Source organism: Pinus tabuliformis, chromosome Q (genome assembly GCF_031772625.1).
Source record: "Pinus tabuliformis cultivar Carrire ecotype Pingquan chromosome Q, CPIR1, whole genome shotgun sequence".
Lineage (NCBI taxonomy): Eukaryota > Viridiplantae > Streptophyta > Pinopsida > Pinales > Pinaceae > Pinus > Pinus tabuliformis.
The window spans coordinates 181,209,464-181,224,574 of NC_142296.1; positions in this window are offsets into that span (position 1 = coordinate 181,209,464).

Below are 15,111 nucleotides of genomic sequence, written 5' to 3' on the forward strand. Positions count from 1 at the left end.
CCTGCCTATGTTCTGCCTATTTTGCAGAACTGACACCTCTGCCATATTCTCTGTCCTACATTAGTATTGAATGCATATTCCACTCTGGTTTCCTCTGCAATCCTGTTGGTTAATACTGTATCCGCTCCTCACTGTTCACATCTCCCACTACGCAAGCCCAACCAAGTGGTGTCTCCGGAATTCGAGAAAGAACAACTACTAAGGAGAAGCTTGCATTCAATTATGCCTTTCATTTCAGAATCACTCTCTCAGGCCGACTTACACTGTCCCTCTGCACAGCGGTATTACACTGTCAGCGGCAGCGTGAATGTTTCCTCCCTCGGCCCTTCCACCTTTCGGCTTTCCATCACACCTGCGCAACCGAGTCGACGCCCTATACACTCTGCTCCATTTTTCAACTCACACTGTATCGTTGCACCTCCCACTCAACCTCCCCTCCGCTCTACTCCTATACGCAAACCTACGCCCTATACACCACTCTGGTATACGCAAACCTCCAATGGTGTGGCCAGCCTGATCCTTACCTCCCTCCACGCATTGTCTCGACCGACTGTGGTATAGAGGAAGCGTGCTCGGCCTGGCCTCCATCACTCTTAATAGCACAAGCCACCATTACTACATTTGTGCATTTTCCGGCCACTGTGCCACCGGCCAGAAGGTGAGATGTTGCTCCCGGCAGTTCGCGATCGCTGGCTCCTGTGTCTGCTCCGGGTATAATGTAAATATCTGTGGTCCCCTCCCACCGCTTTTTAATAGTCTTTTTAATACTTCAACCCTCCGAGGGCCTCCATATCACGCTATCTACATTTCATGTTTTTTATATATTACTGTGTGGCCTGAAACCGCCTCCCTCATATAAGCCCTTCCTCATAAAATACCCTCCCCTCATACAACCTCCCCCTTATAACACCTACACCAAGTATTACCTCTGTCCTATATATCAAAGTGTATTTTTTTTTATTTTACACCAGAACTCATTTTTTTTACCACTAGGAGTGCAAATTTTATACATTGGCAGCAGAAGTATTTTTACAGTACACAAATTTTAAAATGCATTCATTGATATCTATTGTGGGAGTGGTTCTCACCGGAAAAGAGAACTATCTAGAATGGTCGCGGAAGATCAAACACACTCTCATTTTTAATGAGCTATGGAAAGGAGTTTGTGTTGGAGAAGGAGACAATGAACCAGCAAAGCCTACCTCAAACAAGGAATTCGCCATTTGGGAAAACAAGAACAGCAAGGCCTATGCCTTGATTGCAGCATCTGTAAATGAAGAGGTGAGTCACCATATTTCACCATTTTCGAATGCTTTTGAAGCCTTACAAAAATTGAAGGAACTCTATGACTCACACTCTGCACTTGAAGTTGTCCAACTGATGATTAAATTGTTCAGCCTTGAATTACAAAATGATGATCCTCTTGCTCTTGCATCAGAAGTAAAATATATTATGCATGATATCAAAGTCACTAATGTTGAACTAGACATTCCTCTTATAGCTTTTGTCAAGGCACTTTATCCCACTTATTCAAATTATCTTGAGTCATTGCAAGCAAATGGAAACCTCAAAGAAATTACCTTTGACTCCCTTGCGAATAAATTTGCTAAGAGAGAGAAAACTTTTGGGAAGAAGACAGCTCCTCAGTGTTCTGAAGAAGCTGTCTTGCACATAGAGACAAGAATCATGCTCAAGATTCTTCTAGAGGAAGAGGTGGTCGAAGAGGAAGAGGAATAAAAAATTTCAAAGGTAGGGGGGGCAGACACTCTCAACGAGAAAAGTCTGATTTGCATTGCATACGTTGCAATAGAGATGGATCACATGATGCATCCACATGCAAGTTGCCTTGGGATAGAATTGAGCAAGAAAGAAATCAACCCAAAGGTAAAACCAATGACAAAGAGAAAGGTAAAGCACCTGAATCCGCTCACTATGTTGTGGCACATTGTAATATTGGAGTAAATGAAGACTTGTTTAACGCTTCACTTGCTTCTTGGAAAAATGGTTGGTTGCTTGATTCAAGAGCAACTTGCCACATGACTTTTAGAAAAGATTTTTTTGAAGAATTTACTGACAATGTTGATGGAGCAGTATACTTTGTAGACAAATCAAAACTCAAGCCATCAGGGCTTGGCACAATCAGGCTCAAATTGCTTGGTCTTCCAGACTTTCTTCTGCATGATGTTTTATATCTCCCACAGCTGAGGAGAAACTTGTTGTCCTTGGTCCACATCTGCCAGCAAGGACACTCCATTCATATGTTTGATGGCAAGGTTGAGGTGAGAAAAGCATCAGATCACTCACTTGTCATGACGGGGATAGAAGAAGAAAGGCTTCTCAAGCTGCAAGGTACCTCTGCTCGTGCACAAAATTTCTCATACAATTCTCATTATGATGAAGGTACATTTCCATCAAGTCTATTATGGCATGCTAGATTTGGACACTTGAACTATGACAGCCTTCACTTGTTGAAGAAAAATGGTGTTACTGGTTTGCCTACAATTCCTAGGAAACTTAAGCAATGTGATGCTTGCATTCTAGGAAAGCATAGCAAACAGTCTTTTCATGATTCACATTCCAGAGCACATAGAAAACTTGAACTCATTCATTCAGATTTATGCGGTCCAATGCCTGTTCCTTCTGCAAATGGAAATAAATATATGATGACATTTATTATTGACTACACCAGAATGTGTTGGGTTTATTTATTGAAGAAAAAATCTAATGCTTTTCAAACATTCAAGAACTTTCATACATGGATTGAAAATGATGCACAATCTCATATTGGCTCTATTCGCACTGATAATGGAAAAGAATACACTTCAAATGAATTTGAAAACTATCTTCGCCGACATGGGATCAAAATCAAACAATTGTGCCTTATCATCCCCAACAGAACAGAGTAGCTGAAAGAATGAATAGGACAATCTTAAATACGGTACGTTCCGTGATGTTTTTCAAGAATGTAAAATTGATGTTTTGGGTTGATGCAGTTCTATGTGTTGTATATGTAAAGAATAGATGTCCATCTAATGCTATTAGAAACAAGACTCCTTATGAAATGTGGTATGGCCACATTCCTTCGATAAAGCATCTCAGGGTCTTTGGTTCCACCTGTTATGCCTTGATACCAAAAGTACATAGAAACAAACTTGGTGCAAGGAGTCGTAAGTGTATCTTCTTGGGGTATTCAAATACCTCCAAAGCATATTGTCTCTATGATGAAGTTAATAAAAAGTTTGTTGTATCTAGAGATGTAATCTTTCTTGAATCTTCCAAAGTTGACAATGTTGTTGAGCGGCAACTTGATCGCTTGGATAGATTCGGAAATGCAAAATCATTTCAAGAATTTGATAATCAGATTCCACATCTTGAAGGGGGGATTCCTATACTAGATCAATCTGTGGAATCTTCTTTTGAAGCACTCTCTCCCCCACATGAAACTCCAACCACTAATGATACTTTGAGTGATGTGATTGACAGAATTGGGAGACTCAATCTTGATTCAGTCCCAACTCAATCAACTAAGCAGCCTGGACCATCTCAGAAAGGTCCCCCAAAGTGGCTGACAAAGACACTTGAAAGTGTTCATCCTAATGAGGTTGGAAAGATAGGAACAAGAAATTCAACCAGGCAAAATGGAGGTGATGTAGATGATTCTGATTCACCTGTTGATATGGATGTTTCTTATGATTGTGAACTGAATTTGTCTACAGATTTTGAACCAACTTCCTTCAAAGAAGCCACTTCTCATGATGAATGGAAAGAAGCAATGCAAAAGGAGTATGATGCCTTGATAAATAATGGCACTTGGAAGTTGGTTGATCCTCCATTGGGAACCAAACCAATTGGCTGCAAGTGGATCTACAAGAACAAGTATAAAGTTGATGGCTCACTTGACAAGCACAAAGTCGGGCTTGTGGAAAAAGGTTTTGCACAGAAGGAAGGGGTCGACAATGAGGAGAATTTTTCCCCCATAGCAAAATGGGCTACCATTCGAACACTCTTTGCCCTAACAGCTCAAAACGGTTGGAAAGTCCATCAAATGGATGTAAAAACTGCTTTCTTGAATGGAGATTTAAAAGAGAATGTTTTTATGTCCCAGCCTGAAGGATTTACTGTGGAAGGACATGAACATAAAGTATGCAAACTTGTGAAATCCTTGTATGGCCTCAAGCAAGCACTACAAGCCTGGTATGAAAAGTTAACTGAGCATCTTCTGAAACTCAACTTCAAACATTATGATCTTGATGATGCAATTTTGTTTGTTAAGAAAGTTGGCAAAACAGTGGTATATGTAGATAATCTTTTGATGACAGGGAAAAATTGTTAGGATATTCCGACACATAGGATATAGTTAAGTTCAACTTGGTCTAGCATAGAGTTAGGTTAGAGTTAGGTAAAGTGTGTTTCTTTACCGTTGTACATTTTGTAACTTACAATCCGACGGTCACGATATGTAGTGATCCGACGGTTCACTCTCACCTCGGTATTACCGACACTTGATCCGTGGCTTGACACCCGATTGGTCCATGAGTTCTATTTAAAGCGCATGGAGGGTCATTGTTCGGGTAATCCGTGCATGAGAGAAGCTCATGTAAATTTTCATTCTTTGATTAATAAATTGTCTGTACCCACGTTGGGACAGGCCGTGGACTGTTTCCCTCCTTACACTCTGAGGGTTTTAACCACGTCAAAAATACTGGTGTATTGATTTGAGATCTGGTTGTGAGCGGTGTCCTTTTGGTATTCTTTCTGAGGAACTTACCCTGTAAATTCCTACATGGTATCAGAGCTATTTGAGGGCCGCGTCCGTTGGTGATCCAAATCTGAAGCCGGTAGAACTGCATGCGGCTGTCGTTTCCTAGATCTGCTGTTTCTGACTGCTTTCGGGCCGAGAGGACTACTCTGTTGCGTTCGGAGCATCTGTTTCAGTGAGGAACCCCTTTCGTTTCATGCGAAAAGGTTTCCGGTAGCCCTAGCTGCGTCATTTTTCAGATCGGGAGGTATACAGTTTTTTTTTTGCAGTTTACTGTCATTTTCTCTCTGCTTATTTCGGTTTCGGTTTATTTAGCCTTTTTTTTTTCCCGGATCTATACCTTTCATTTCTGCGTATGCTCTTTGCCCTGCGACTCTGTGCGATCTGGGCAAATCAGAAACAGAAAGAAAGGATTTTTCTCATGCGTATGCTCTTTTCCCTGCACCTTAGTGTGATCTTGGAAAATCAGAAACATTGAGAAAAATATTTAGTTTTTCGGTTAAAAGCTAACTTTGAGATTTTTTTTTAAAAATTCTAGTTTTTTGGCTAAAGCTAACTTTGAGCCGTAAGGTTCGTTTTTCTTTGCATATTCGTGTTGGGTTTTGTGTTTTGTGTTTTGTAGGGGAAAAGAGCCTTCCCAAGGCAAGCACGCAAATCGAGGCCCCCCCCCCCCCTCTCTCTCTCTCTCTCTCTCTCTCTCTCTCTCAAATATTTTGTATAGATCAATTGGTTCAAAGACTTTTTAAGAGAGTAGAGGTCTTGGGTTCAAGTCTCCATTTTGTGGGGGCGGATTTTTTCATTCCCGCACATTCGCGCACTTTGCCGGCAACGTCAACAATTTTTTTTTCAAAAAGCCATATCTTCTTCATCCGGAAGCCTTTTTCAGAGCCGTTTTTTTTAAAACCGCCTATTTTTTCGAGATCTATCCATTGGACCACTTACTTTCAGCATCTTCAGCTTCAGGTTTTTTTCAAAAAATGGAAAGTCCATGCCAAGTCATTCTTGACAGCACTAACTACTTCCAATGGGTAGCCTACATGGGAGATTTACTTAGAAGTAAAGGTCTCTTCAGAATAGCCACAGACCAAGAGAAGAAACCCAAAGATGAAGACAAGGCCGAAAAATGGGAAAATAGACAAGATCAAGCACGTGGTTTGATAGGAATGTCCGTTTCTCCTGATCTTAGATTCCACATTGCAGAAATTGAAACTCCTCATGAAGCATTAGAAAAACTTGCTAAAGTTTTTGGGATTAAAAATGAAATTAGAGCCCATCAACTTGAGAATGAGTTGCTTACTTTGGATCCTAATAATTTTTCTTGCATTGAAGATTTCTTGTCCAAATTCAAGACCCTTAGATATCTCTTGGAAGGTGTTAAAGTTAAGAAAGAAGATGGTAACCTTATTTATTCCATCCTTACTAAGTTGGGACCAGCCTACTCTGTATTTGTTTCCACTTTCCATTCTACAAGGGAAGCTTTCATTTGTCAAGGCAAAGACTACAAACCTGTAGGAATTTACAGGGTAAGTTCCACAGAAGAATACCAAAAGGACACCGCTCACAACCAGATCTCAAATCAATACACCAGTATTTTTGACGTGGTTAAAACCCTCAGAGTGCAAGGAGGGAAACAGTCCACGGCCTGTCCCAACGTGGGTACAGACAATTTATTAATCAAAGAATGAAAATTTACATAAGCTTCTCTCATGCACGGATTACCCGAACAATGACCCTCCATGCGCTTTAAATAGAACTCATGGACCAATCGGGTGTCAAGCCACGGATCAAGTGTCGGTAATACCGAGGTGAGAGTGAACCGTCGGATCACTACATATCGTGACCGTCGGATTGTAAGTTACAAAATGTACAACGGTAAAGAAACACACTTTACCTAACTCTAACCTAACTCTATACTAGACCAAGTTGAACTTAACTATATCCTATGTGTCGGAATATCCTAACATCCCCCCTTAAGAACAACTTGGGATAGGATTGAAGGATTTACAAATATGACACAATAGGAGAAGGAAGGAGGCACTAGAGCCTATCCCCCCTTAGTGACAACTTCCTGAACTCCAAGCATATATCGAAGTTTAGTGAACTTCGCCTCTGTGAGAGCCTTTGTGAAGATGTCTGCAACCTGATCATCTGTTGGACAATATTGCACTTCAAGAACATGGTCATGAATGAGCTTTCTGATGAAGTGCATGTGTAGTTCAATGTGTTTGCTGCGCTGATGCTGGACTGGATCTTTGCATAGCTGAATGGCACTTTGATTATCACACCAAAGTGTGGTTGGATGCTGCTGCTCAAAGCCAAACTCTGATAGGATCTGACGAAGCCACAAGGCTTCCTTACTAGCTTCCACGGCACCACGATACTCTGCTTCTGCTGATGAAAGAGAAATGGCAGCCTGTTTCTTACAAGCCCATGTAATAGGTCCTGAACCAAGAGTGAAGACATAACCGGCAGTAGACTTCCGATCATCAAGGTCACCAGCCCAATCAGAATCAGTGAAACCAACTAACAGAGGAGCTGCTTTGGCACTGTAATGAATCCCAAACTGTACTGTACCTCGAACATAACGAAGTATTCTTTTAGCTGCTTTCCAATGACTTTCACGGGGGTTTTGCATAAAACGAGCAACAAGGCCAACAGCAAAGGAAAGATCAGGACGAGTATGGGTTAAATACAAGAGTTTTCCGACAAGTTGACGGTATAAGGTAGCATCAACTTCAGGAGAAGTACAAGAGACTGAAAGTTTGACTCCAGACTGAAAGGGAGAAGGGGCTGGCTTACAGTCTTCCATGTGAAAATGACGAAGAATATCACAAGCATACTTGGACTGGGAAAGGAAAATACCCTCTTGGGATTGCAAGACTTGAAGACCGAGAAAATAGTGTAAGTGTCCTAAGTCTGTCATTTCAAATTTCTTTTTAAGGCTGGACTTCACATGGTTTATAAGGTTGGGATCACTACCAGTAAGAATAAGATCATCAACATAAAGAACAAGGATGATAAGAGAGTTGCCCACTTTCTTGGTGTAGACAGTATTGTCAGAATGACACCTAGAAAAGCCAGATTCTAAAAGAAAGCTATCCATTTTGGCATACCAAGCTCGAGGAGCTTGCTTGAGGCCATAAAGGGATTTCTTAAGTCGACAAACAAGGCTGGAGTCTGTTTGTATGAAGCCAATGGGTTGTTCCATATAGATTTCTTCCTGCAAGTCCCCATGCAAGAAGGCAGATTTAACATCCATTTGATGGACTTCCCATTTTAAAGAGGCAGCAAGGGAAAGAACAAGGCGGATAGAGTTCATTTTGGCAACTGGAGAGAAGGTTTCAGTGTAGTCAATGCCTTCAACCTGTGAAAAGCCCTTAGCAACTAGACGAGCTTTATGTTTATCAACTTTCCCATCTGGTCCATACTTGGTTCTGTAAACCCATTTGCATCTAACAAGTTTGCGTCCCTTTGGTAGAGGAACAAGATCCCATGTATCATTTGTCATCAATGAATGATATTCTTCATTCATAGCTGTTTCCCAATGTGGATGGCCTGAAGCTTCTGCAAAAGTGTCAGGATCATGATTTACTGGAGCTTGAGCCAGTAAAGAAGAGGCTCTTTCAAACTGAGAACGTGTACGTCGCTGATCTGTAGGATCACCGGCAAGATCACCTGCTGCATCCCGAGTAGCACGGACCCATCTTGGAAGTTGAGGATCCTGAGAAGGTGGGGAAGGATTATCATCCTCGCTTTCATCATCAGAAGAAGAAATGTTTTCAAAGATAGAAGAGATGGGAAGAGGTGGCACATCCGCCGGACTAGGCTCGCAGGCCGATTTATTTTCATCAAATTTTACATCTCTTCTAATGATAACATTTTTGGACTTAAATGGAATAAGTCTATAGCCTTTTACATCTTCAGAATATCCAACAAAAGTACATTTCTCACTCTTAGGTTCTAAGGCTTTATGCTTTTCATCTGGAATATGGGCCCATGCTTCACTTCCAAACACACGAAAGTGACTTACATCTGGTTTAATGGAACTCCAAGCTTCTTCTGGAGTGATATTCTCTAGAACCTTAGTAGGAGTGCGATTGATTATATAATTTGCACAATTAATTGCTTCGGCCCAAAAACTAAGACTGAGTCCTTTAGATTGCAGCATACAATTAGCCATTTCCTTTAAGGTGCGATTTTTCCTTTCAGCTACACCATTTTGTTGTGGAGTGTATGGAACAGTATGTTGCATTTGAATTCCATTTTCGGTGCAAAAGTTGATGAATGCATTTTTAACATATTCTCCACCATTATCAGTTCTTAGCTTAAGAATTTGATGTCCAGATTGTTTTTCAACGAATGCTTTGAAGGCCAAAAAGGTGGTAAATACTTCGCTCTTGAGTTTTAAGAAGTATACCCAAGTGCGTCTAGAGAAATCATCAATGAAAGTTAAGAAGTACTTGCAGCCAGAGAATGAAGCAACAGGAAGAGGACCACATAAATCACTGTGCACAAGCTGTAAAGGGGCTGAGGCGTGCCAAGAGGCACGTTTGTCAAAACTGTCCCGATGATGTTTTCCGAGTACACATCCGGAACAAACACCATCTTTGCAAGATACCATAGGAAGACCTGTCACCATGTTTTCTTTACATAGATGCTGAAGGGAGCGATAGTTTAAGTGACCATACCGCTCATGCCAAAGTTTGCTCACTTCATCATTATGAGCAACAAATACTGAGGGAAGATGGGATGACCCAAAGTTGTGAAACTTATACAACCTTTTGGAATCATCAGCAAGACCAGTAGCTAGAATCTGTTTAGGATCTTTTAGATCCTTGATTACAACATCATGAGGTGAAAATTCAACAATTTTACCTTCACCTGAATGAGTTATCTGATAGACAGATAGAAGGTTGCAGGATAAGTTTGGAACACATAATACATCATTGAACTGACCATTGTCTAGATGAACAGTTCCAGTCCCTACAACATTAAGAGATCTATCATCACCAACATATATATTTTTGGTGTTACAATCATTTAAAGAAGAAAACATGGCTTGGTTTTTGGCCATGTGACAAGAGGCTCCAGAATCAATGAGCCACTCATGAGAATGAGAAGAAGAAGAAGATACATTTAATGCATAACCAGACTGAGATGATTGACGATGACATGCAGAAAATGCCGTTCCGGAAGTTGAAGTTGAAGTAGGCTCCAGATGGATGTTATGTTTCTTCATTGCGGCTTCCAAGGCTTCCATCTTCTTAAAGCATTTAGATTCTAAGTGGCCATCTCGATTACAAAAGTTACAATGTCTATCAGTCTTCTTCCATTTGTTTTTATTGGGCTTATCATATTGCTGAAATGATCTTTCATCTTGAGGCTGAGTTGGTTTAGGACCATTCCTTTGAGGATAAGACTTCTTAGGATTCTTTGAATTTGGATGCTGCTGGGCGGCTAACGCTTTTGTGGAAGAGTTTCCAAGATTAAGAAGACCAAGGTGTAAGAGTTTTTCTTGTTCTCTTATTAAGGAATCACAAAAGGAGTCAAAGGAAGGGGGCTTGTAGTCTTTGCCTTGACAAATGAAAGCTTCCCTGGTAGAATGGAAAGTGGAAACAAATACAGAGTAGGCTGGTCCTAACTTAGTAAGGATGGAATAAATAAGGTTACCATCATCTTTCTTAACTTTAACACCTTCCAAGAGATATCTAAGGTTCTTGAATTTTGACAAGAAATCTTCAATGCAAGAAAAATTATTAGGATCCAAAGTAAGCAGCTCATTTTCAAGTTGATGGGATCTAATTTCATTTTTAATCCCAAAAACTTTAGCAAGTTTTTCTAATGCTTCATGAGGAGTTTCAATTTCTGCAATGTGGAATCTAAGATCAGGAGAAACAGACATTCCTATCAAACCACGTGCTTGATCTTGTCGATTTTCCCATTTTTCGGCCTTGTCTTCATCTTTGGGTTTCTTCTCTTGGTCTGTGGCTATTCTGAAGAGACCTTTACTTCTAAGTAAATCTCCCATGTAGGCTACCCATTGGAAGTAGTTAGTGCTGTCAAGAATGACTTGGCATGGACTTTCCATTTTTGAAAAACAACTGAAGCTGAAGATGCTGAAAGTAAGTGGTCCAATGGATAGATCTCGAAAAAATAGGCGGTTTTAAAAAAAACGGCTCTGAAAAAGGCTTCCGGATGAAGAAGTTATGGCTTTTTGAAAAAAAATTTGTTGACGTTGCCGGCAAAGTGCGCGAATGTGCGGGAATGAAAAAATCCGCCCCCACAAAATGGAGACTTGAACCCAAGACCTCTACTCTCTTAAAAGGTCTTTGAACCAATTGATCTATACAAAATATTTGAGAGAGAGAGAGAGAGAGAGAGAGAGAGAGAGAGAGAGAGGGGGGGGGCCTCGATTTGCGTGCTTGCCTTGGGAAGACTCTTTTCCCCTACAAAACACAAAACACAAAACCCAACACGAATATCCAAAGAAAAACGAACCTTACGGCTCGAAGTTAGCTTTAGCCAAAAAACTAGAAATTTAAAAAAAATCTCAAAGTTAGCTTTTAGCCGAAAAACTAAATATTTTCCTCAATGTTTCTGATTTTCCGAGATCACACTAAGGTGCAGGGAAAAGAGCATACGCATGAGAAAAATCCTTTCTTTCTGTTTCTGATTTGCCCAGATCGCACAGAGTCGCAGGGCAAAGAGCATACGCAGAAATGAAAGGTATAGATCCGGGAAAAAAAAGGCTAAATAAACCGAAACCGAAATAAGCAGAGAGAAAATGACAGTAAACTGCAAAAAAAAAACACTGTATACCTCCCGATCTGAAAAATGACGCAGCTAGGGCTACCGGAAACCTTTTCGCGTGAAACGAAAGGGGTTCCTCACTGAAACAGATGCTCCGAATGCAACAGAGCAGTCCTCTCGGCCCGAAAGCAGTCAGAAACAGCAGATCTAGGAAACGACAGCCGCATGCAGTTCTACCGGCTTCAGATTTGGATCACCAACGGACGCGGCCCTCAAATAGCTCTGATACCATGTAGGAATTTACAGGGTAAGTTCCACAGAAGAATACCAAAAGGACACCGCTCACAACCAGATCTCAAATCAATACACCAGTATTTTTGACGTGGTTAAAACCCTCAGAGTGCAAGGAGGGAAACAGTCCACGGCCTGTCCCAACGTGGGTACAGACAATTTATTAATCAAAGAATGAAAATTTACATAAGCTTCTCTCATGCACGGATTACCCGAACAATGACCCTCCATGCGCTTTAAATAGAACTCATGGACCAATCGGGTGTCAAGCCACGGATCAAGTGTCGGTAATACCGAGGTGAGAGTGAACCGTCGGATCACTACATATCGTGACCGTCGGATTGTAAGTTACAAAATGTACAACGGTAAAGAAACACACTTTACCTAACTCTAACCTAACTCTATACTAGACCAAGTTGAACTTAACTATATCCTATGTGTCGGAATATCCTACCCTTCCTTTGACTCCTTTTGTGATTCCTTAATAAGAGAACAAGAAAAACTCTTACACCTTGGTCTTCTTAATCTTGGAAACTCTTCCTCGAAAGCGTTAGCCGCCCAGCAGCAACCAAATTCAAAGAATCCTAAGAAGTCTTATCCTCAAAGGAATGGTCCTAAACCAACTCAGCCTCAAGATGAAAGATCATTTCAGCAAAATGACAAGACCAATAAAAACAAATGGAAGAGGACTGACAGACATTGTAACTTTTGTAATCGAGATGGCCACTTAGAATCTAAATGCTTTAAGAAGATGGAAGCCTTGGAAGCCGCAATGAAGAAACATAACATCCATCTGGAGCCTACTTCAACTTCAACTTCCGGAACGGCACTTTCTGCATGTCATCGTCAATCATCTCAGTCTGGTTATGCATTAAATGTATCTTCTTCTTCTTCTCATTCTCATGAGTGGCTCATTGATTCTGGAGCCTCTTGTCACATGGCCAAAAACCAAGCCATGTTTTCTTCTTTAAATGATTGTAACACCAAAAATATATATGTTGGTGATGATAGATCTCTTAATGTTGTAGGGACTGGAACTGTTCATCTAGACAATGGTCAGTTCAATGATGTATTATGTGTTCCAAACTTATCCTGCAACCTTCTATCTGTCTATCAGATAACTCATTCAGGTGAAGGTAAAATTGTTGAATTTTCACCTCATGATGTTGTAATCAAGGATCTAAAAGATCCTAAACAGATTCTAGCTACTGGTCTTGCTGATGATTCCAAAAGGTTGTATAAGTTTCACAACTTTGGGTCATCCCATCTTCCCTCAGTATTTGTTGCTCATAATGATGAAGTGAGCAAACTTTGGCATGAGCGGTTTGGTCACTTAAACTATCGCTCCCTTCAGCATCTATGTAAAGAAAATATGGTGACAGGTCTTCCTATGGTATCTTGCAAAGATGGTGTTTGTTCCGGATGTGTACTCGGAAAACATCATCGGGACAGTTTTGACAAACGTGCCTCTTGGCACGCCTCAGCCCCTTTACAGCTTGTGCACAGTGATTTATGTGGTCCTCTTCCTGTTGCTTCATTCTCTGGCTGCAAGTACTTCTTAACTTTCATTGATGATTTCTCTAGACGCACTTGGGTATACTTCTTAAAACTCAAGAGCGAAGTATTTAGCACTTTTTTGGCCTTCAAAGCATTTGTTGAAAAACAATCTGGACATCAAATTCTTAAGCTAAGAACTGATAATGGTGGAGAATATGTTAAAAACGCATTCATCAACTTTTGCACCGAAAATGGAATTCAAATGCAACATACTGTTCCATACACTCCACAACAAAATGGTGTAGCTGAAAGGAAAAATCGCACCTTAAAGGAAATGGCTAATTGTATGCTGCAATCTAAAGGACTCAGTCTTAGTTTTTGGGCCGAAGCAATTAATTGTGCAAATTATATAATCAATCGCACTCCTACTAAGGTTCTAGAGAATATCACTCCAGAAGAAGCTTGGAGTTCCATTAAACCAGATGTAAGTCACTTTCGTGTGTTTGGAAGTGAAGCATGGGCCCATATTCCAGATGAAAAGCATAAAGCTTTAGAACCTAAGAGTGAGAAATGTACTTTTGTTGGATATTCTGAAGATGTAAAAGGTTATAGACTTATTCCATTTAAGTCCAAAAATGTTATCATTAGAAGAGATGTAAAATTTGATGAAAATAAATCGGCCTGCGAGCCTAGTCCGGCGGATGTGCCACCTCTTCCTATCTCTTCTATCTTTGAAAACATTTCTTCTTCTGATGATGAAAGCGAGGATGATAATCCTCCCCCACCTTCTCAGGATCCTCAACTTCCAAGATGGGTCCGTGCTACTCGGGATGCAGCAGGTGATCTTGCCGGTGATCCTACAGATCAGCGACGTACACGTTCTCAGTTTGAAAGAGCCTCTTCTTTACTGGCTCAAGCTCCAGTAAATCATGATCCTGACACTTTTGCAGAAGCTTCAGGCCATCCACATTGGGAAGCAGCTATGAATGAAGAATATCATTCATTGATGACAAATGATACATGGGATCTTGTTCCTCTACCAAAGGGACGCAAACTTGTTAGATGCAAATGGGTTTACAGAACCAAGTATGGACCAGATGGGAAAGTTGATAAACATAAAGCTCGTCTAGTTGCTAAGGGCTTTTCACAGGTTGAAGGCATTGACTACACTGAAACCTTCTCTCCAGTTGCCAAAATGAACTCTATCCGCCTTGTTCTTTCCCTTGCTGCCTCTTTAAAATGGAAAGTCCATCAAATGGATGTTAAATCTGCCTTCTTGCATGGGGACTTGCAGGAAGAAATCTATATGGAACAACCCATTGGCTTCATACAAACAGACTCCAGCCTCGTTTGTCGACTTAAGAAATCCCTTTATGGCCTCAAGCAAGCTCCTCGGGCTTGGTATGCCAAAATGGATAGCTTTCTTTTAGAATCTGGCTTTTCTAGGTGTCATTCTGACAATACTGTCTACACCAAGAAAGTGGGCAACTCTCTTATCATCCTTGTTCTTTATGTTGATGATCTTATTCTTACTGGTAGTGATCCCAACCTTATAAACCATGTGAAGTCCAGCCTTAAAAAGAAATTTGAAATGACAGACTTAGGACACTTACACTATTTTCTCGGTCTTCAAGTCTTGCAATCCCAAGAAGGTATTTTCCTTTCCCAGTCCAAGTATGCTTGTGATATTCTTCGTCATTTTCACATGGAAGACTGTAAGCCAGCCCCTTCTCCCTTTCAGTCTGGAGTCAAACTTTCAGTCTCTTGTACTTCTCCTGAAGTTGATGCTACCTTATACCGTCAACTTGTCGGAA